Source organism: Trachypithecus francoisi, unplaced genomic scaffold (genome assembly GCF_009764315.1).
Source record: "Trachypithecus francoisi isolate TF-2019V2 unplaced genomic scaffold, Tfra_2.0 Lachesis_group9, whole genome shotgun sequence".
Taxonomy (NCBI): domain Eukaryota; kingdom Metazoa; phylum Chordata; class Mammalia; order Primates; family Cercopithecidae; genus Trachypithecus; species Trachypithecus francoisi.
This window is the reverse complement of record NW_022681474.1, coordinates 37389627-37405563: the sequence shown is the minus strand read 5'-3', so window position 1 is coordinate 37405563 and position 15937 is coordinate 37389627. Positions and strand designations below refer to the sequence as shown.

Below are 15937 nucleotides of genomic sequence, written 5' to 3'. Positions count from 1 at the left end.
CCTCTGGTAACCATCATTGTATTCTCTATCTCCATGAGTTCAATTGTTTAAATTTTTAGCTCCCACAAATGAGTGGGAACATGAGAAGTTTGTCTTTCTGTGCCTGGCTTATTTCACTTAACATAATATCTTCCAGTTCCATCTGTGGTGTTGCAATTGACAGGATCTCATTCCTTTCAAAGGCTGAATAGTACTTCATTGTGTACGTACCACATTTTCTTTATCCTTTTATCTGTTGATGGACACTTAGGTTCTTTCCAATTCTTGGCTATTATGAATAGTGCTGCAATAAACATGGGAGTGCAGATACTTTTTTTTTTTTTTGAGATGGAATCTCTCTCTGTCACCCATGTTGGAGCGCAGTGGTGCGATCTCGGCTCACTGTAACCTCCACCTCCCAGGTTCAAGCGATTCTTTTGCCTCAGCCTCCCAAGTAGCTGGGACTACAGGTGCCCACCACCATGCCTGGCTAATTTTTGTATTTTTAATGGGGACAGGGTTTCACCATGTTGGCCAGGCTGGTCTCGAACTCCTGACCTCAAGTGATCCACCTGCCTCAGCCTCCCAAAGTGCTGGGATTACAGGCATGAGCCACCGTGCCTGGCCGGATATCTCTTTGATGTACTGATGTGTTTTCTTTTGGGTTAATAACCAGCAGTAGGATTTCTGGATTATATTAACATGATAGTCCTATTTTTAGTTTTTTTTTTTTTTTTTTTTTTTTTGAGACAGAGTCTCGCTCTGTCGCCCAGGCTGGAGTGCAGTGGCATGATCTCCGCTCACTGCAAGCTCCGCCTCCCGGGTTCACGCCATTCTCCTGCCTCAGCCTCCGGAGTAGCTGGGACTACAGGCGCCCGCCACCTCGCCCGGCTAGTTTTTTGTATTTTTTTTTTAGTAGAAACGGGGTTTCACCATGTTAGCCAGGATGGTCTACGATCTCCTGACCTCCTGATCCGCCCGTCTCGGCCTCCCAAAGTGCTGGGATTACAGGCTTGAGCCACCGCGCCTGGCCCTATTTTTAGTTTTTTGAGGAACCTTCATCCTGTTCTCCATAGTGGCTATACTAATTTACATTCCTACCAATGGTGTATGAGAATTCTTCTTTCTCCGTATCTTCACCAGCATTCATTATTGACTGTCTTTTGGATAAAAGCTATTTTAACTGGGGTGAGTTGATATCTTGTAGTTTTGATGTGCATTTCTCTGATGATAATGATGTTGAGCATCTTTTTATATACCTGTTGGGGCAAGGTTTATTTTTTACTACATAGACATGAATACAGAAAGTGGAGAAGAATTGGATTTATTAACGCAACCAATCTGCCACAGTAGTTCCATTAAAAGTATTCCTTAAATTGGCCAGGCTTGGTAGCTCACGCCTGTAATCCCGGCATTCTGGGAGGCCTAGGCAGGTGGATCATTTGAGGTCAGGAGTTTGAGAGCAGCCTGGCCAACATGTTGTAACTGTCTCTACTAAAATTACAAAAATTAGCTGGGCCTGGTGGCACATGCCTGTAATCCCAGCTACTTGGGAGGCTGAGGCAGGAAAATCGCTTGCACCTGGGAGGCAGAGGTTGTCGTGAACTGAGATGGTGCCACTGCACTCCAGCCTGTGTGACAAAGGGAGACTCTGACTCAACAACAACAACAACAACAACAAAGTATTTCTTAAATTGATACAGGATATGAAGCAGTGATGTTTCACTTCTGGATTGACTTAAGAACTAACATTAACCTTAGACTAATTATAGATACCACAAGTATATATCTCTCTCCTTTACTCTTTGCATTAAGATTAGTTATAATTATTTTTTCATTTCATTATTTTCTCACAGTCACTGAAACAGGTCTAAAACTTACCAGCTTTGGCTCTATGATTAACAAACAACAACAAAATAAAATACCACACAATTGTATATCATACAGCATCCAATGATGATTACTCATATTAATCTGGTACTTCATACTTTTCCAAGAAATTTCAAAATAACATCAATTGACTTTTATAATGTCTTTGTGTGGATGGTGAGGCAAATATTATTACGGCCATTTGGTGAATGAAGAAATTTTTGCATAAAAGTTAAAAGAATTCACTCAGATGCCGTTAATGGTGGACTAGAATCTGGGTTCACTGATTCAACTACTATTCCTTCCAAATAAGAAGTTATACTTTCTACCAACTTCTGTAATTTTGTGACTGAATGAACTCTAGGTTCTAAACTCTGTGTTTTGCTTCACCAAAGAAAACTGAGATTCCTGGCATTCTTGCCTGGTTTGTTTGAGCTCTTGATAAGTTCATTTGGGTGGAAGAATGCATGGACCAGCCAAGGTCTAGAAATCTTTCATATAGCCAATTCAGATTCTGTTTGTTTATAAGCAGAAGCAGTCTTCTGAAATGTAGCCTATTGTTTTGAGTAAAATATTCTTAAAATTTATAAATATTTTCTATGGTTGATAGAATAGCTGTTAGATATCCCACAATAAATTATAGAACTAGAAAATATTTACTATTCAGGACTCAAACTATTGATATTGAAAGAATAATGTATAGTGAATATATTACTAAGGAAAGATGCTAGAAAATGGAAAAGGAGAAAATGGAATCTGCTACACCTGTCATGGTATTCATAATTTTTCACAAACCAAAATTAACCAATATAATTCTAATACCTAATACAATTCCTGGCACATTACAAGTGTTCAACAACTATTTCTTGAGTGAATGAACAATATGATATGGAAATCTGCTTCATATGGACAAACAGTAAATTGGAAGATTGTGTTTCAACCTTGTGAGGGCATCTGTCATTTCAAACCCAGTAAGATTCAAAATCAAACTTTTTAGCTTCTCTACAGACTCAGCTCAATTTCCCAATTTTTATTTTAATTTTTTTTGAGGCAGGATCTTGCTCTGTTGCCCAGGTTGGAGTGCAGTGGTGCAATCACAGCTAACTGCAGCCTTCACCTCCCAGCCTCAGGCAACCCTACCACCTCAACCTCCCCAGTAACTGAGACTGCAAGTGGGCGCCACCATGCCTAGATAATTTTTCTATTTTTTTGTAGAGACAGAGTCTCGCCAAGTTGCTAAGGCTGGTCTCAAATTCCTCGGCTCAAGTGATCCTCCTACCTTGGTCTCCCAAACCGCTGGTGTTACAGGCATGAGCCACTGTGCTCAGCCCCAGTATTCTTATTTTGGTTGTTGATACCATTATTTTGCCAATTTTAATTACATCTGCAAAGTTCTTTTGCCATGTATGGTAATATATTCACAGGTTTTTGAAATTAGGATGTGGACATCTTTGAGGGGCCATTATTCTGCCTACCACAGTGAGCATCCTGATTGAGACCACAGGACGTAGGTGGTCTGGCTACCTCACTGCTGCCATCTCCCACAATGCCAGAGTGCCAGCATGTTAGTGACTAGAGTCGTTTCTGGTTTCAGCTACATTCTAGAATCCCTTATGTCTTGATTGTCATGTCCCTATTCATAAGCAAGGAAGAAGTCTTTATCACTTCTACTCCCAAGGCCCATCCACACATCCGCTGACATGGCATTCACAGGTAAATCCATCCTCTTATATTGAGTTTATTCTCTCTTAAAGGTAAATAACATAAGGTTACTCCATTGCTTGAAATACTTTAATGCTTTCCCATTGTACTTGTTACAGTACTTAACAGGTTGGCATGACCTAGCTTTTGCATACCTCTCCAATCTCCTCTCATATGGGTTCCTTCCTTCCTTACTGCATTGCAACCACATTGAGTTTCTTTAGCTCCTCAAATGCACCAAGTTGTGTGTGTGTGTGTGTTGCTACATGGACCTCACATATAAAGATACACAGTAATATTCTCTCTCTCTAAATTCACACACTTCATCTAGCTAATTCAGTTCTCAGTTTAAATGTCATTTCTATAGTGATACTTTTCTTGTGATATCAATCTAAGCCATGTCCCTTGCATTATTCTTTCCCATAGCACCCTGATGGTTTCTTTTTTTTTTTTTTTTTTTGAGACGGAGTTTCGCTCTTGTTGCCCAGGCTGGAGTGCAATGGCACAATCTCAGCTCACTGCAACCTCCGCCTCCAGGGTTCAAGTGATTCTCCTGCCTCAGCCTCCCAAGTAACTGGGACTACAGGCGTGCACCACTACACTCAGCTAATTTTTTTGTTTTTTGTTTTTGTATTTTTAGTAGATACCAGGTTTCACCATGTTGGACAGGTTGATCTCGAACTCCTGACCTCAGGCGATCTGCCCATCTTGGCCTCCCAAAGTGCAGGGATTACGGGTGTGAGCCACCGTGCCCCACCAAACATGCTTATTGGCCATATATATATATATATATTTTTTTTTTGAGAGGGAGTCTCATTCTGTTGTCAGGCTGGAGTGCAGTGGCATGATCTTGGCTCACTGCAACCTCTGCCTCCTGGGTTCAAGCGATTCTCCTGCCTCAGCCTCCCAAGTACCTGGGACTGCAGGCACGTGCCCACCACACCCAGCTAATTTTCGTATTTTTAGTAGAGACGGGGTTTCACCATGTTGGCCAGGCTGGTCTCAATCTCTTGACCTCATGATCCACCCGCCTTGGCCTCCCAAAGTGCTGGGATTACAGTTGTGAGCCACCATGCCAAGCCTTTTTTTTTTTTTTTTTTTAAGATGGAATCTCACTGTGTTACCCAGGCTAGAGGGCAGCTGCATGATCTCAGCTCATTGCAACCTCCACCTCCCAGTTTCAAGTGGTTCTTACACCTCAGCCTCCCAAGTAGCTGGAACTACAGACATGCGCAACCATATCCATCTAATTTTTTTGTGTGTGTATATGTATATATTTATTTATTTCTTTAATAGAGATGGGGGTTTCACCATGTTGGCCAGGCTGGTCTCGAACTCCTGACCTCAGGTGATCCACCCACCTCGGCCTCCCAAAGTACTGGGATTACAGGTATGAGCCACGCCTGGTTTCTTTATTATTTTCACTTGTCAAATGTGTATGTATGTATATTTGTGTGTGTGCGTTTTTTAATGTTGTCCATACATACTTTTTTTTTTCTTTTTTACTCTGTTGCTCAGGTTAGAGTGCAGTGGTGTGATCTCAGCTTACTGCAACCTCTGCCTCCCAGGTTCAAGCAATTCTCCTATCTCAGCCTCTGGAGTAGCTGGGATTACAGGTGCATACCACCATGCCTGGCTAATTTTTGTACTTTTAGTAGAGGTGGGGTTTCACCATATTGGTCAGGCTGGTCTCAAACTCCTGACCTCAGGTGATCCACCTGCCTCAGCCTCCGAAAGTGCTTGGATTACAGGCATAAGCCACCGTGCCCAGCTGAAACATACTTTTTTATGTTGTAGGTTTCCTTCAAAGGACTCCAAATTCTACAACAGCAGGAATGATGTACCCAGCACTTAGCATAGTCTGGCTTATATGGGCAGGCAATTATTTATGGATGAGTGAATTTCTATTGCCACAGTATAGGTTTTAATTCTTTTCAACAAAGATTATAAGCTCCTTAAAAGTGGAGATTGTCTAATTAAAGTTTGATCTTCCACAGCTCAGTAGGCAGTGTCTTTGACACAGAAGGTAGGTGTTCTAGAAATATTTATTCTATGAATCTTGGATTACTAACCCAGACTCTCTTTCTCTTCTAATTCACATAGCATATGTGATTGATTAAAGTTCACAACTCATTCTTGGTAATGTCAGATACATTATTAGGCTTGTTGTCCAGTTTGGAAAAATCTCTAATAAGCTATTTATTTATTTAGACACAGGGTCTCTTTCTTTTGCCCAGGCTGGAGTGCAGTAGTGAGACCACAGCTTGCTGCATCCTATATCCTGATCCTCTAGCCTCAGCCTCCTGAATAGCTGGGACTACAGACACATATCACCCAACTGATTAAAAAAACTTTCTGGCCGGGCGCGGTGGCTCAAGCCTGTAATCCCAGCACTTTGGGAGGCCGAGACGGGCGGATCACGAGGTCAGGAGATCGAGACCATCCTGGCTAACACGGTGAAACCCCATCTCTACTAAAAATACAAAATCTAGCCGGGCGAGGTGGCAGGCGCCTGTAGTCCCAGCTACTCGGGAGGCTGAGGCAGGAGAATGGTGTGAACCCGGCAGGCGGAGCTTGCAGTGAGCTGAGATCCGGCCACTGCACTCCAGTCCCGGCGACAGAGCGAGACTCCGCCTCAAAAAAAAAAAAAAAAAAAAAAAAAAACTTTCTTTGTAGAGACAAGGTATCACCATCTTGCCCTGGCTGGTCTCAAACTTCTGGCCTTAATGGATTCTCCCACCTGGGCCTCCCAAAATTCTGGAATTACCTGGGAGAGCCACCACATCCGCTTCCAATAGATTATTTCATATATGACTTAAAGAGTTCAGGACCCATCAGATTTCTTTAAACTATAGTTTGTTGTGGATGTTCTCATCAACTTCTGAGAAAAAAATATAAATTTCTTTTTGGGGCAGGGCCCGCAGCTCACGCCTGTTATTTCAGCACTTTGGGAGGCCTAGGCGGGAGGATTGCTTGAACCCAGGAGTTCAAGAACATCCTGGACACATGGTGAGACCCTGTCTCTGCAAACAAAACAAAACCCTACAGAAAACCTGGACGTGGTCATGCATGCCTGTAGTCCTAGCTACTTGGGAGGTGGGAGGATTGCTGGAGCCCAGTAGTTGGAGGTTACAGTGAGCTATGATCATGCAACTCCACTCCAGCCTGGGTGACAGAGTGAAACCTTGTCTCTCAAAAAAAAAAAAAAACAAAAAAAAAACTTTTTTGGCTAGGTGTTGATAAATGCTAAATCTTAACAATTTTATACATCCAATAATTGGAATAATTTCCCACAGATTAGCTTCAGGTTCCCAAAATTTCAACCCTGCTTCTCTTCTACTATCCACATAGCTGTTGATGCTAGAACATTGGACACATTAAAATAACTTTAAGAGTTCTGGCCCTGCACCTTTGTTTTACAATGCTGGGTGGATCAGCACAATGGGCAATTGGAGTATTCTTAGAAGCCACTGGGACAGCTGGCAATATCTTAACTACACATGGAAGTGACTGTGGGTTATAAAAATATATCCCAGTAAATTCAAACCAAATGTATTCCTAACTCAACTTCCCTTTAGCTAAATTTCAAAAATGTTTGCTTGCCACTCCAACACTAGACAAAGAGAAACACGGTGGAGGAAAGTCACTAAGGACTAAAGATTGTGGTTTAAAATACATTACTTTTACAAATTTTACAAAAGCATAGGACAGTGTAAACATATTACTAGGGACCCCTCCAGGGACTTGGAAAGGGCTAGTGCAAATGAGGGCCCCTAAAGTTGAAGCCTCCTTAGCTTCACAGTAAATCTGCTTCAGAGTCTATGGCCATTTTAATTACTGAGTAAACTGTCAACTTTCAGAGTCAGCTCCATATAGAGCCAGTGAATATGTTCATTACAGCTCCATCTGAGGCAGTTTTTTTTTTTTTTTTTTTTTTTTGAGATGGAGTCTGACTCTGTCCCCAGGCTGGAGTGCAATGGTGTGATCTGAGCTCACTGCAACCTCCGCCTCCTGGGTCCAAATGATTCTCCTGCCTCAGCCTCCTGAGTAGCTGGAATTACAGGTGTGTGCCACCACGACCAGCTAATTTTTGTATTTTTAGTAGAGACGGGGTTTCACCACATTGGCCAGGATGGTCTCAATCTCTTGACCTTGTGATCTGTCTGCCTTGGCCTCCCAAAGTGCAGGGATTACAGGCGGGAGCCACCACGCACCCTGCCTCTTTGGTCTCATAATTATACTCCTAAAAAGTATTGAGGACTCCAAAAAGCTTTTATGTGGATCACATTTATCAATATTTACTATATTAGGAATTAAAACAAACGTAAAATATTCATTTAAAACAACAATAATAAACCCGATATATGTTAACATAAAATAAATAACTTTTCTTTTGAGACAGGGTCTGGCCATGTTGCCCAGGCTGATTTCGAACTCCTGGGCTCAGGTGATCTTCCCGCCTCGGCCTCCCAAAGTGCTGGGATTACAGGTGTGAGCTACTTCACTTGGCCTAATAACATATTTTTAATGAAAAATAACTATTTTCCAAACCAAAAGAATTTAGTGAGAAGAGTGGCATTATTTTACATTTCTGCAAATCTCCTCAGTGTCTGGGCTAATAGAAGATTCTCATATCCGCATCTGCGTTCAATCTCTTGCAATATCACAGACATATAGTCTCTGGAAGACCTCACTGTATTGTTACTAGAGTGAAAAAGGCAAAGTCTTAGTATGAAAATAATTTTGACCTTATGGATTCCCTGACTATACTTTCAGAACCATTGATTTAGACATTATATCTACTTTTTAGTTGCCTCGTGCTCCCACAGTACTCTCTCTTTCTGTAGCTACGTAATCCACCTCACCTCCTGCCTTTAAGAGTCAAATGTTAATTATTGCTATACTTTTTAGCATACATGGAAAACTTTAGAAACCACAATTCTTAATGAATAACAAGTCTTAGCAACTCATTTTTCTGTTTCACTGACAAGGGAAAAATTATCTCCTTCATTGTATTCTCCCTCATAGTACAGGGAGATATAAAGAAACCCTTGGTTTGGGGTTACTTTATAACTAAGGCAAATGTTAGACTAAGATCAAACGCAACATTGGATGCCTTATATAAATTAATGTTACTGGAAAATCTCATATTTACCAAGTCATTTCTGTGTGTGAGGCATGTGTTAAGTGCTTTACATACATTACCTCATTTTATTCTCACAAGCAGCTTATGAGATGGGTAGTACCATCATTCCTATTTTACAGATGAGTAAATGGATACGGAGACGTTGTTAACGCCTACTGTTACACACAGGACTGAGGCAGGATTTGAATTCAGATAACCTGACCCTATTCAGATAATAGAGCTCTCAGTCTATTATCTACTGATAAGGTATAAAGGTAGGAGATAGAGCAAGGTTAGTATAAAATGAGTGCTGAGATGTGAGAGGGAGTTTAGCAAAGCAAAAAGCCTTTAGGGACAAGACAGCTGAGATACCAAGACAGAATCTCTATTATTTTCCACCCTAGAAAAATTCTGTTTTATTTTCTACACTCCCACGTTCCTCTTCTCAATTTTAAGATACTTTAGGCCGGGCGCGGTGGCTCAAGCCTGTAATCCCAGCACTTTGGGAGGCCGAGACGGGCGGATCACGAGGTCAGGAGATCCAGACCATCCTGGCTAACACGGTGAAACCTCGTCTCTACTAAAAAAATACAAAAAACTAGCCGGGCGTGGCGGCGGGCACCTGTAGTCCCAGCTACTCGGGAGGCTGAGGCAGGAGAACGGCGTAAACCCGGGAGGCGGAGCTTGCAGTGAGCTGAGATCCGGCCACTGCACTCCAGCCTGGGCGACAGAGCGAGACTCCGTCTCAAAAAAAAAAATAAATAAATAAATAAAAACTTTATTGCTGGTGGCCTCGTCGCTTAGGCCTGACGCGGGCCCTGAAATCAAACAGGCAAACTGAACAGGAGCGGGGAAACCCCGTGGTAACTACGGTAACGGTGGCGGGGCGAGAACCTTGCGCAGGCGCGTTACATCCCAGGCCCGTTTACCCACACCACGGCGGCCGGTCCCACCCACTCCTCTCAGCCTCAGACTCCACGGGCCGGCCACGGGTGGGGGCAGCAGGAGGCCCGGGCTTGGCGCCTGCGCAGTCGCCGGAGCGCTGGTGTGATCGAGCTCACGTAGCGAGGGCTGCAGTAGCCTCCTCCCTGGCGCTGCCGTCGCGGCCTAGAGGTTATAAAAGGGCTAACGGGCTCCCTCTGCTGCCCAGTTGCACCGCCAGCGGGCTGAGGGCAGGAAGTAGCCGCTCCGAGAGGAGGCGACAGGACTGAAGAGCGCGCCGCCCTCCTGTCCCACTTTCAAGGTACGACGCTTCCTCGACCCCGGAGACTGAGGCTGAGGCCACGGGGCAGCCGTGGACCTTCTTGGACGGCTACGGCGATCCATTCCTCCCAGCTGTGGTGGGACTTCTGCGCCGGGGGTTCCCCACGTTACCACAGCAGCCTCGGTACCTTCCCCTCGGGAGACTCGGCCCCTCTCCCTGCGCCACGCGACTCCCAGCGACCCTGCTCCTTCCTACCCTCCTTGCCACCTCCGTCCTCGGTGCGCCTCGGATCGCTTGGGCTGCTGCAGCCTCAGTCCCCGCCCCACGGACCAGGACTTTCTTGAATTTTCCTTCCTGGGGAGGAATCACCCTGTTGATTTTTTTTTTTTTTCCAAGTTTCCCTGCACCTGGTCCTCCCTAACGAGGCTAAGGGGAACGCGAGCGCGGGGCGTGGGTTTTTGACCGCCACAGCCGCAGATGGTTCGCATGTGGCGGTGGAGAGCGGATTTTAAGGCTTGGAGCTGAATCCGAAACGCGCCAGGCATTTTTGCCCTATCGAAAGTCGCCGGGAGCTGGGGGGACCTCCCCAGAAAGTTCCGGCTGAACTCATCTGTTGCGCGCAGCGGTGCAGTATTAGCAGCCAGACGTAGCCCGGAGCGCCGAGTTTTGTGCTCCTAGCACCAAGGAAGTAGGCTCTCAGGTCACCTCGTCGCCAGGGAAGCTTCCTTCCCTCTTCTTCCCCACAATTTTTTAAAAAAAGAGATAAGAGCTTTTCTCTCAATCTCTGTCTCTGTGTCTCTCTGGCTCTCTCTCCCGAGAATTTGCTGCTTTTAAAAGTCCACATCAGTCCAACAAATTACATGGTTGTGTGAGGATTTTGAGTTGGATTACATGGCTGGCCCCCGGATGTATGTTTCAATGGGGAGGAAGGACGGTATGATAACTATGAGTCTCTTTCTCCTAAATAATCTAATCTGTTGAATACAAATTCAATGTTTAGATGCTAACATCTTACGCGTTCCGGATTGAGTGAAGACTCTTTGAATTTTGCACTGTTTTCTTTAAAAAAGAGTTAAAGAAGCAGCTAAATCCTCTTGTAGGAATTGATCTAAAAGACCAAAGAGACTTGCCAATTTCCACTTAACTGTTTCTGGTTTCTCCGAGAGCGGTGGTTCTTGGACTTTCCCTTGGAATGCACTCGGAGGGGATGAAATAGCCACTACGTGAAGGGGGGGAGGGGCAAAGACGTGGCAGCAGTGTTCTTTCATCAATTTTTTACTCTCTTTTTTTCAAGTTCTGGTTAGAAACGTATTTCCCCTTTTAGGTTTAGACGTAGCTTATGAATGAGGCTTGTCTTTTCCTAAAATAATCAGATGAAAAATTCAGTCTGCAAAGCAGGAACATTGGAAGTTAATTTAAACATTTTAAAGGGATTTTTAAAATCAAGTTTCTATGGAGAAAATGGGTATCCTAAGAGGGTGTATTCAAGAAGCTGAACGTGAACAACCTCAACTATATTTTATCTTGATTTGAAATGTGAATACACACCCTGTGATTTTTTTTTTAAGCTTGTGAGCGTAATTTAAGAATCTGAAACGTGAACTTCAAATTTTGCTTTTTTCTTTATGTGGGAAACAGATTTTATCACTTACCTTTAATAAAAGTCATAGTCAGTTTTGGTTTTGGGACGTTGTGCCTTAAGTCCTGCCATTGTTTTTGATAGCTGCTGGCAAATGCCTCTTAGATTTACATAGACTAACTAGGAAAAGGATCATTTCTCTTTTAAATGGGTAGTGCTGTTTTTATTTACATTTTGAAATGAGTTTCATTTTGAAGTACTGAAAACCAGGACTTTGGTAGGAGGATAATTACATTGACCATTTTGTGTTTTGGTAACTTAGATGGTAAAACAGATGAAAAATGTGTACAACTTTTAATTATGCCAAAAAAAATTAGTGCAAAAGACAAAAGTTTTATATTGCCTGTGTGGTCTGGGTTGTTGCAGATGAATCTTGGCTTTTCGGCAAGCAGCTGTTACTGTTACTGCAGAGGAAGTTGTATACTGAAAAGCAGTATTTTTCAATAGGGCAATTAAGTTCAGACGGCATTTATTCCAGGGATGCAGCAAGAGCTGGGACAGCCATAAAGCTTGTGAGCCTTCCTTTCTGTGGAAGGAATGCTTTATTTTACTTAGTAACCAGTTATCAACTAGGATATAATTATTGCTCTTTGATTGACCTGTGAGATACATAATAGTGGTTCTCAAACTATTTTAAGGTCATGAAATCCTTTTGGAATCTGATGGAATCTGTGTTCCTAGGTCAGAAAATGCAAATACACCCTTCATGGAATGTTATATGTCACTTCCTGCTCCCCCACTCAAGTCCATCCATGAACTCTATTATAAGAACCCCTAAAAAGTAAGAGATGTGAAGCTACTCTTGAAGGGTATCTAGGTGTCTTGAGGCAGTATTGAATATTTCTGAAAATTGATTTGGGCATGTAAGTCTGACTGGACTCGTATATGTGGGTAACCCTAATACATTTTTGCCAAAAGGGTTTTAGCAAAAGTTAATAGGTTGTTAGAATTGTTAAACTGCTAAATTGTGTAGTCTGTAAAAGTATATCACATTGCATGCTCTCTCCTATATGTAACTTATCTTTGGTTTTCCATGATGAAAGTGGAACAGGCTTGGAAGTAAACAAAAATAAATTGCACAGGCTCTTGGCATTAAGCTTTATTGCTTTTCTTGCAGTGAGATCTTGAATCTTGTAATTAAACCATAATGTGTTGTGTGTGTATAAATATATGAATATATATAAAAAATCCAAATAAAATGAGTATATGTGTGTGTGCATATATATATATTTTTTTTTTTTTTTTTGAGACGGAGTCTTGCTCTGTCACCCAGGCTGGAGTGCAGTGGCGCCATCTCGGCCCACTGCAAGCTCTGCCTTCCGGGTTCACGCAGTTCTCCTAAGCCTCCCAAGTAGCTGGGACTACAGGTGCCTGCCACCACGCCCAGCTAATTTTTTGTATTTTTAGTAGAGATGGGGTTTCACTGTGTTAGCCAGGATGGTGTCAATCTCTTGACCTTGTGATCCGCCCGCCTCGGCCTCCCAAAGTGCTGGGATTACAGGTGTGATCACGCCACCGTGCCTGGCCAAAGCTTTGTGTTTCTATTCAACAGAATTTATTTGTATAAATTGAAGCTGCCCTGTCATTACTTTTTCTCTAGCTGAATAAGTATTATACCTAAACAAAAGCTTTGGCAATTCAAAAGGACTCTCATTTAGGTTACTCCAGCAGTTTTTAAACTCTGTGTGATGAAAAACATTCTTTTTCCTTGTCTTCCATTGGATGATCAGTATGACTGTTAGTATATTTGGTTTGATATTTGCTAAAAATACATTATAGAGATTCAGACTTCTTACCTAGTTGTCAGTGAACAGGTACTATATTGGGACTTCCTCTTCCTCATGTTTAGTGTTTCGTAAAAATGTGTCCATATTTTGTTTGTTTTATTCATTTCTTAAATAGTAATATGTGGAATTAGTACACTCAACCTTTCTCTCTCTCTCTTTTTTTTTTTTTTTTAAAGAGAGAGGATCTTGCTCTGTTGCCCAGGACGGAGTGCAGTGGCGTGATCATAGCTCACTGAAGCCTTAAACTCCTGGGCTCAAGCAATCCTTCTTCTGCCTCAGCCTCCAGGTGTAGCTCGGGGTCCAGGTGCACACCACCATGCCTAGCTAATTTTTTAATTTTTTATAGAAATGGGATCTTGCTCTGTTGACCAGGCTAGTCTTGAACTCCTGGCCTCAAGTGAGTCTCCCATCTGCCCCACAAAGTGTTGGGATTATAGGCATGAGCCACCATGCCTGGTCATCCTTACTCTCTTGTGGACACTTGAGCTGTTTCTCCATTATAAGTAGTGCAAAGAGAGGACTGTAATTTAGTGGTTTATTTTATCAACCTGTATAACTACAGTAAACTTTAACCAATTTTTTAATTTTTAAATTTATATTTAAATTTTTTTTTAGAGACAGGGCGTTACTATGTTGCTCAGGCATGGTGGCTAACGCCTGTAATCCCAGCATTTTGGAAGGCTGAGGCAGGAGGATCACTTGAGGCCAGGAGTTCAAGACCAGCCTGGTCAGCATAGTGAGCCCCCATCTCTCTACAAAAATAATTTTTTTTGGTTAATGGGGCATGAGGTTGCACACATCTGTAGTGTAACTACTTGGGAGGCTGAGGTGGGAGGATTGCATGAGCCCAAGAGTTGGAAGCTGCAGTGAGCTATGATAGCACCATTGCACTCTCGCCTGGTAATAGCGCAAGACCCTGTCTCTTAAAAAAAAAAAAAAAAAAAAAAAAGCATTTACAATATGCCCAGTAGACTGTAGGAGAATCAAGAATGATGAGAAATGTTTCATAGAGAAGTAGGTCATAAAAAGTACATGATGTATCACCATGTGGCTAACATTTTACTAGATATTAAATTTGTAGCACTGAATGGAAATGCATATCTAGATTCACATCCTCTGCAACCACTAATTCATTTATCCCTATTGTAGTATATATGGTCTTATTTTGTCTGTCTTTACCTCAACTTGATAAATTGGATCTGGCATTAGGATAGAGAGAGAACTGAAGGCTAGAAAGAGAAGGGGTAGACTGGGGTAAATAAAAGTGGAATTTTGGCAGAATAGCCTTGGGAGGGATGAAGCTGTGTATACCTGGGCCTCAGAGCAATAATCCATTTGTTAGGAGGAAAGGGACTGCTAAAGCTAGCTTTTGAGTATTTTACTCCGACCTGAGTGGGCTTGGTCTGAATAGCTCATATTCAGAGATAGAGTATATTTGACTTTTTTGTACTAAGAATAGTATTTGAGTAATGTTATAGGTACATATGAGAATTTGGCCTTCATCTCTGCAGAGTCAGTTAAACACAAGTTTCTCTAGATATTTCCATTACAGGAATCAAAGTTCTTTGATTTTTGGAACTTCAGTAAAACCCAAGAATAAATAGCCGAGAACTATCATTGGAGAAAAGATAGACATACAGATCAATTGAACAAAATAGAGAATCTAGTCACACAAAAATTGTCAGTTCGTTTTGAAACAGTGTAAGGGCAATTCAATAGAGGATAGTATGGAACAGTTGAATATTCATATGCAAAGGAAAACAAGAATCTTTGTTTTATTTGGACACCAAGTATCCACTGTTGGACACTGAGCAGTCCCTTGCCCAGGAATTTATATGAATATAGGTACAAATGACATGAATCCACCAATGGATATGAAATAAAGTTTACTTACACAGTAAACAGCAAAAGGATTCCTCAAGGTCAAGGACTTAGGTTTAGTCCAGAATGAAGCAAAAGTGAAACAGGGTGGGAGGCTTTGGTTTTCATTGTGACCCGAAGGTGGAAATTGTTTGATGGTTCCCATGTGTGGTATTTACATGGTTGCAACTTCACACCAATACCAAGGGAGGGAATACCTGGGCTTTCTTAGACTTACCCAGATGTGGGACAAAAGGGAGAGAGGTGTGGGACTTGAAAGCAATCCGCACTCAAACATCAAAATGAAATCTTTTTCTTTATTAGAGCTTTAATCTGTACTTCACACTCTATGCAAAAATTAGTTCAAAATGGTTCATAGGCTGGGTCTGGTCGCTCACATTGGTAATCACAGCATTTTGGGAGGTTGAGGCAGGAGGATTGCTTGAGCACAGGAGTTTGAAACTAGCCTTGGCGATAGAGTGAGACCCATTTCTATTTTAAACAGGTTCATAGATTGTGAAGTAAAATGTACAGCTATAAAATATTTGAAAGAAAACATAGGGAAAAAAAAATATATATATTTTTTGAGACAGAGTCTCGCTCTGTCATCCAGGCTGGAGTGCAGTGGCGGGATCTCGGTTCACTGCAAGCTCTGCCTCCCAGGCTCACACCATTCTCCTGCCTCAGCCTCCCGAGTAGCTGGGACTACTGACGTCCGCCACCACACCCGGCTAATTTTTTGTATTTTTAGTAGAGACGGCGTTTCACTGTGT

At 42.4% G+C, this 15937-nt stretch overlaps 1 protein-coding gene across 2 annotated transcripts in view; it reads left to right on the top strand.

The window, feature by feature from the left end:
* Positions 1-9604: 9604 nt before the first annotated feature.
* Positions 9605-15937, top strand: part of P4HA1 (prolyl 4-hydroxylase subunit alpha 1) — a 90880-nt gene continuing 84547 nt past the window's right edge. For both annotated transcript variants that reach the window (XM_033209592.1, XM_033209593.1), the window contains exon 1: positions 9605-9917. The gene's annotated coding sequence lies outside the window, so the exon portion shown is untranslated. The remainder of the gene's footprint in view (positions 9918-15937) is intronic.